This window comes from Aedes aegypti, chromosome 1 (assembly GCF_002204515.2).
Source record: "Aedes aegypti strain LVP_AGWG chromosome 1, AaegL5.0 Primary Assembly, whole genome shotgun sequence".
In the NCBI taxonomy this organism is placed as follows: Eukaryota; Metazoa; Arthropoda; class Insecta; order Diptera; family Culicidae; genus Aedes; species Aedes aegypti.
In genome coordinates, this window is record NC_035107.1 from 110,082,674 (window position 1) to 110,090,773 (window position 8,100).

The 8,100-nt window shown below is 39.5% G+C and overlaps 1 long non-coding RNA gene across 1 annotated transcript; it reads left to right on the forward strand.

The window, feature by feature from the left end:
- The first annotated feature begins 5,033 nt into the window (after positions 1–5,033).
- On the forward strand, positions 5,034–5,657 carry LOC110674474. Its single transcript, XR_002498896.1, has 2 exons — positions 5,034–5,439; positions 5,507–5,657. It is a non-coding gene; the product is annotated as an uncharacterized LOC110674474 (long non-coding RNA).
- The last annotated feature ends 2,443 nt before the right edge of the window (positions 5,658–8,100 follow it).

Consider the following 8,100-nt stretch of genomic DNA (forward strand, 5'->3'; position numbering starts at 1 on the left):
ACTTCGAATTACCGAGAAGAGATTGCATTGCAGTCCCGGTACGTACAGGACGTCTTCCACTACTGCCGGATGCCTTCTTTCTCCGATCAGCATGTTCACTCTCACGGTCCCCGCGTACTCCGCATAGAACGTCTGGCCGCTTTTGGTGTAGTTCCTCGAAAAATTATTTGCTCCTCAGCATATGGTCCGTGGCTCCCGAGTCGAGAACCCAATCAATTTTCATATCTTCTGTTGCCGTGGAAGCCGACAAACAATCTCCCGTCGCGGTAGCGACGAATGCGACTTCCGACTCCTCAGCAAAGTTCGCTCTATATTTCTGCTTCCGGTTAAACTTCCCTCCGCTTTTTCGGTTTCCTTGGTGACCAGATTCGTTTGGAGGACAATTTTCCGGGCATTCAGCTCTCTTGTGCCCAAGCTTACCGCATCCAAAGCACTTAAGCCCCATTTTCTTTCCGACAAACGCCGAGTCGCTCGCCTGGCCGAAATTTCTGCCGCTTGAATTGAATTGAGCTTGAATTCGCTTGCTTCACTTGTTCGTCCAATAGGCGCTTCTTCACGTACTCCAGAGTCAACTGTTGAAGTTGGATCGTCTCCAGTGCAGTAATGAGCGCATCATACGATTTTGGAAGTGCCAGCAGCAGCTGACAAACGACGTCTTCTTACTGGATGTTCACATATACCGCTCGTAGCTCTCGCAGAACCTTTTCAAACTTCAGCAGGAATTGCTTCACATCACCACCTTTGGACAGCTTCAGCTCTTGAAATTGCTTCCTCAGGATCAACTTACCAGCGATTCCAATTTGTTTGAAATTGTTCTGTAGGGCATCCCAGACATCCTTGGCCGTTTTCTTCTCTTTGGCGTACCGTAATCCGGGGTAACATTGATCATTTTTCTGAATGTTTCTTTAATATTTCGTTTGAAAATGCAAATGTTGCAGGTTTTATATTTTTAAAACAAGTACTGCCACCCATAGCTCGAGACTATATACTGTATTTTCTTTATTGAAAGATTTAAGCATGTTAAAAAAAATGTTTTAGGCGATTTTTTGATTTAGTTGATATGGGGTAACATTGATCACCTATATAAACAACGCTCGGCAATACTGAAAATGTCGTTACTTACTTAAATCATGGCCCCTGAAGCCGAATATGAAGGCCAAATGCTTACAAGTCATTTACTTTTTGAGTTAATTTAAAATTAAAAAAACCTCGGAATACGCCTAAAGGTAGGCAATTTCCTAAGGGTATTTTACATTCTTAACAGTAATTCGATAATGTTGGTTAATTGAGCATACTTATAAAAGTTTTGACAACGGAATCGTTTTCGGCGATGTCATTTTTAGTAAGAATCACATTTTCCTTGCTTATATCGTTTGCAGAACTTATGTGACACATGAATCTTCGGTAGTGTCATCCTAACCAATCAAAATCATTATTTCGAAAAATTGACAAATTTACGCATAAGGTAACCGCAATTTTCACAAAAATATTAACATTTATTAGCTCAAGAATATAAGAAAGAGAAGCACCATTCGTGATTTGGAAATGTTTCATCTATAAATGATAATACGAACTTTTGATGAGGTGAGTCATTCCGATCAATGTTACCCCGCTGATCAATGATACCCCGGATTACGGTACTCTAATTGGTCTTCCGCGATCCGGTTGATGATCAGGTTCTTGCATTTTCGATCCAGGGCCCATCGAGCTTCGAGCTTCTTCTTCTTCTCGGCACGCACCTCCACTGTGTCCGTCACCAGATCCTTCGAATACTCGTCCTCGTCGATGGCCTTGGTCAAGCATTCCAGCATGTTCCTGTCTTCCAGAAGTACTTCGATCCGGAACTTCCAATTACCAAAGTTGGTTCCGTCAAACAGCCAAAGTTTGTCTTCCGACATCTTGAAGGACTGATTCCTTTCTGTCCTGGGCCGATAACCTATTGATATCAGCAGAGCTTCTAGACTAAACGTCTGGTTTGGTTAGTGGTAGGTAACAGTAGGAATGGTGAAAATTTTTATAACATTCTAATCATGGCATACTACAGCTTGTTATCCTAAGTTGCTGTACAAAGAGTTCGGTTGGTATCCAATAATGTATATTAATTTTATGAACTTTTATATGGAAATGAAACTTTCATCGAGCTTAAGACCAACGAAACTATCTTTCACAATGATAACATTTCAAAATAATGTACTCTACACAACAAAAAAATTAAATAAAAAAAAAGTTTGGGATCCCTCGGTGGATTTTTTTTTGCGTCAAATGGAAGCTAAAAACCTATATTTTCGAATGGTGAAAGATTTAGCGATGCCTATTTTTTGTGATAAACCTTTCCCATATACACCTATAACGCGGATTCCTATACCGCCCCCCAACTATGTTTCTGAGTTTCAACCAATACAGGCAAGCTTTCAACTTGTTTATCTCTATGAGTTCACGCCGATATCACACCTTCCAGTTTCCAGCACCATTTCCATTCATTTTTTCTGAGTGTTCCCCGTGGTGGCCCAGATTTTCACATTTAACTGCGCAGCTTATGAAATTCATTGTTGTGGGCATGTGGGAAACGATGGAAAAATAATGTCGCTCTTTGTTTGGAAGGATCAAATGCGAAGTGAAAGCTTCTCGGTTCGGAAAAAATCCACTGGAAAGCGAAAAGCAATAATTATTGCAAATGAAATTTCTACCGAGGATGAATTGAAACAGCAATTCTTTTTAACCCCCGTCAATCGACCAACCAACAGGATTCAAACATAGCGTTCCCGTGTCTGTAAGGACTCGTAATCGGAACCGTGATGAGACGAAGGAAACGCTTCGCTTGTTTATTTTCTCTGGTCTCTGACTGTGAGCTCCGTTCGGATGTGATTTATTTGAATGATTGATTGATTGGAATAACACAACCGAGATACATTGGAACACATCGCAACCCCGTGTAACGAACGAACGACATCGAGAGAAGAAGTGGCTCCATCTAATCGAATTTGTTCCAAGTATTTTTCGACGGAAGGATGTTTACATGGTTGCTCGGCGTTTGCTCCCGGGGAAAAGGGAAAATTCCACTCGTTAATTGCAAAATCAGCGTGGGTTCTGCGGGAAAACCGTCGCAAACTAGCCGATCCCGGCAAACAAGTGGTGCTTTCAAACACAATGGCACAATCCGTCCTTTCTTTGAGTTTGCAAATTGGAAAAGTTTATCATACTACCACGGTGAAAGGGGGTACAGGGGTATCCTCGTTTAAAAAGCATCGTAGAATCAACAACTATTAGCTTTCTCCATCCATTCGAAAGAAGGTTGCGGTCGGTGGAATGCGATAGTTTGCTGCGCGCATAGAAATGGCATCGATTTTCCTCGATGCAGTCGTAGTTTTAACTGTCGAAAAGTTTTTCAAAGGCGTACATTGCTTTTTATGTTCGTTTCGACGTCTATGCGAGCGTGAAGCTGCATGATGCTATCTTCGAGCTCTACGTTTGAAGCATGCAAAGTAAGGCTAATATGAAGTTTTATTTTACGTTTCCACCCATTGGCTTTTAAGTTCAAATAATTAATCAAAATCAGAAGCAGACATGTTAAAAGAAGTGGGAACAGTTTGAGGATTTTCCGTTAGTTTGTGTGAAAAGCAAGCCCAAAAATAGGACTTATGGTTGCCCTCGCAATTTGCACACACAAAATTGATGGTATATTCTTTCACAGGACACTGTCCTTATCGTTGGAAAAATTGCATGCATTTTACATGCAATGTTTCCAATTTTCGACTCTGTTTCGTACCATGACCCTACTGTTGACACAGACGACACTTGAAACAGTTATTAACTGAGAGTTTTCTTTACCAAAGTTGCAATTTCGCATTCGTATATCGTGTGACAGGTCCGATGATACTTTATATGCCCAGGGAAGTCATGGAAATTTTCCATTACGAACAGATTTTGGACCGACCGGGAAACGAACCCAGACACCTTCAGCATGGCTTTGCTTTGTTGCCGCGGACTCTAACCACTCGGCTAGACCCTCGTCTTTCCTTACTTCTTCACAACGTCTATCATATTTCAAAGGATGCCACCATTACAATGTTAAGCCCTCAAATAGCACTTTGCACAGTGACAGGTCGGATTTACACTTTCTCTGCCCGCGATCACCCATATCTATGAGCGGTGGCAATCCCGTGTCAAACCGTCTCGATGAACTATCGCTTATAAGATACCTCACCAGAGTAAGAACGGAAAGTGCAACAAAGGCCCGAGAAAAAAAAGAAACCAACTCGCTGTGCAAGGCATTCAATCCTGCAGAAAATTTCCTTCCGGAAAGTTGAGCTCTTGAAAAATGCAAATCGGAACAAATGTTTGTGTAACCCTGACAACGTGCCCCCCCCCCCACACACACACACACATCCATTGGACGCACAAGAATCTACCTACGTTAGAATCCAGCTTGGAAAACTTACTCAACAGGAAAAACGATGGGAAAATCGTTTCATTTTCCGATGAAAATTCATGTGGAAAGTTTGCTTTTCTTTCTAATGCTGCCCGGTGGTACGGGAGCAGTTCATTTTCACAGCAGCTCTCCGTTCCATACCCTTGGATTCCATCTAGGTACCGCCACCGGTAATGTTGCATAAGTTTGCTGGATTATACTTTCGATTACCTCCATAGTGCAAGAAGGAGAAGAAGAAGAAGTATTAAGCAAGTTGGGCGATTTTGCGGTAAATTTGCACAACTTTCAAAAAAAATGGAAGTTTCAAGAAAATCAGTTGTTTTGCAATATCGCAATTTTGTTGTCAATATTAACAGACTTCAATTGTTATTCCAAGAATTCATCAACAGCTTCATTAGAATGGCTATTAGTGCTTTAAAGATTAAACTTTTCAATTCTTTGTTTTTTATCGATTGGTTATGGACTTTAACAAGTTATTTATGATAAAAAATGAGCAAGAAACCATTTCTTTGCAGTTTCATCATCACCAATTTTAACAGTTTAAATTGAAATTACATATTACCAAATGTTCCAACATAAGTTTGTGAAGCAGAACTGTACACAGCAAGAAATAATGAAATTTAAACGACGTGTAAATCTTGAATGCTGTGGGTTTACATTAGTTGAAATGAAAATATAATGTAAAATTGTGTTGAAATCCATGCACATAGTAAGAGCATGAAAAAACACACAATAATACAGCTTTTTCCACACGAAATTATCATATGACGTATTTCTAATGCTTTCCACAAAATTAAATCGATATAAACTGGTTTTTCCATTTATATTACTTTGAATTTCAATCGTCGTGTAAAATTAATGCGCTCACCATCAGTTGAAAACAAACATGGCCGAAGTGTTGTTTGTCAGTTTGCTCATCACGGCGGATCAAAAGTTTTTTGTGATTCAGTACTGCTATTGATAATTACAAGTCACCATTGGATGTGTTCGATACACCTTTGCACTTGCAGGTAAGATTCCTCCCACTATATTGTGCTAATCGAATGCCGAATGTATCTAGAATTTGATCATTTTCAGGTACCCGCAGTTTTACGAGCAGCAGACAGATGAATGGAGAGATGCATTGCGATAATTTACCCTCTTCAATCGAAGTTCCGATTAAAGGACGCAATTAAATGTTTAATATCATTCGCAATCAATTACCAATAAAGTTTTTCGTGTGATGGAGTGTTTAGTTTTTTTTATTTGCAAGTGAAAATCAAATCGTGAGACTGTGAGACCCCGTAGGTACAAAAAAAACACAGCGAGCAAACCACATGTTATTCAATCCAAGTAAAATTCAATGACGTTTAAATTTACATGTCTCGATATCTCTTGATAAAGTGTAAATTTGAAACGCGATGTAAATTTAGGTTTATTTTCGTGCTCCAAATATGTGCATGAAAATAAACTTAAATTTACATTATTGTTATAACTGTGTAACCAATAAAGATTTGTTGAAAATTGAGAAATGTTCATAGAGAAAACTTTGGAATAATTCATTAATGATTTTTTTTGGATGAAATTCTCAAAAAATCCAAATATAAAATCTAAACGACACAATATAATGTCTAGTATAATGTAGAAAAAATTCCTTCAGAAATCCCTGGGATAAATCATTGGATAAATCTCCCTAATGCAATGATTCGAAGCAATTCTGAAAGAATCTTTGAATAATTCGGTGAAAAAGTTCTACAGTCAACTCTCCTTTACTAGAAATTGGAAAGACCACCGAATTAGGGAGCGTATGGGGGCAAGACTGCAACAGTGTGTTTATGTCGACTGGGTCGGTTGCTCACCGATCAATCAGTCCTAGTGAAGTGGATTCCAAAGGAAGACGTGTATTCCTTTCCGAAGCGGTGGTCTGCGTGATGGGTGATATCCCAGTTACAGTTTGATGTTACACAGGGAGGTATCAAATACAGAACTAACAGCTGTCAAACTTTATACTTTTCATTAGTATCATCGTACCTGCCACACGATATACGCATGCAAAAATGGTCATTGGCATAGTAAGCTCTCAGTTTATAACTGTGGAAGTGCTCATATGAACAGCTGAGAAGCAGGCTCTGTCCCAGTGGGGACGTAACGCCAGAAAGAAGAAGAAGAAGATTGTACACCGAATCCCAATTCTATCGCTCGCCTTGTAGGTACAAACAACACATTCAAAAAATCAAACACAACTCAGTTCAATTCAGTGGCATTTGATTAGTTTGTTCAAATTAGTTGCTCTATGTACACTTATCATACGATTAAGCAAATTTTCGAGCTGAATCGAATGCAATAGTTGTACAATTTTCCAAAATTGGACAGATAATATCTGTGAATGCATAATTGTCCGCTGTTCAAGTGGAGATGAAATGTTTGCAAGAAGTAAAAGTAGATCCCAAGGAAAATTATGTAACGATTAAATCATTGCATTCTAATGTTAACTTGAGGATGTTTTCTTTTATTGAGATTTAGAAAATAGTTCATACAGTTTTATATTCATTGTTTATTGAAATTCTTACTTCTAATTCTCATTTCATTCATAAAATCCTTAATCGAAATGTTGTGTCTTGCAAACAATTATTGTTCCACAGACTGCAAAAGAGCTGATTCACGAAGTCGCCGCAAATACAGAATGTCAGCCATTGATAGTCTCGAGTACTCTGCCCAACTGATGACTTTCTCCAAATGATTCACTGCGTCAATGTTAGTTATTGTTTCGTCGCTCGTTTCAGCTCGCAATTCACAAATTTCTTGTTGTGGTTCCTCAACAGCTTGATCCGAATCGCATTCACTTTCCACATCTTCGTGATCGGGATCCTGATGCATAATCAACTGTATGACGTCGTCGTCTCTTAATATTTTACAAGAATATCGCTCTTCTTGGTCAGATAGTGGCGTCAGCACAACAATCCGTTCCGATTGGATGCTGTAAAGCTTAGACAGTGGAATGTCGTCCTCATGTACATAAGAGCTGCTCTCCATCGATCATGCCTAATTTTCACCACGATTGACGAATTATTTTGGCCTCAACAGCCTCGTGTAACCAGAAGCAAACGTCTTCCATGTTTATTTTGGAGAGTTGTTCCTCAACATTACCAATTTGATGTTGTGCCATGATCTCTAAGAACAGTTTTTCTCGATATCGGAGTTTTATGTTCTGGATAACATTTTGATCCATTGGTTGAATCAATGCTGTTACGTTCGGTGGTAAAAAGAACACCGTTATCAACCCATCATCACTTTCGAGCTTATCATGGAAGTGATGGGCGGAACAGTTGTCTAGCAACAATATTGCACTTGCGGGTATGTTCTTTTCCACCGCAAAACGTCGAACCTCGGGAACAAAGTCCTTAGAGAACCATTCTTGGAACAATGCTCTTGTCATCCAAGCGTTTTTGGAGGACAAGTATGTAACTGGTACGCGAACATTTTTCATTGCTCTTGTATTTCGAGATTTCCCTATTATAACCAAAGGTAATTTATGACTGCCTGTTACATTACAGCATGGCATGAATGTAACGCGGAGTTTCGAAACCTTATGACCAGGAGCATTACGCTCGCTTGGCCCTACTAACGTCTCTGCTGGTAGCATTCTAAAGAACAAGCCTGACTCGTCAGCATTATAAATTATGTCAACGGTC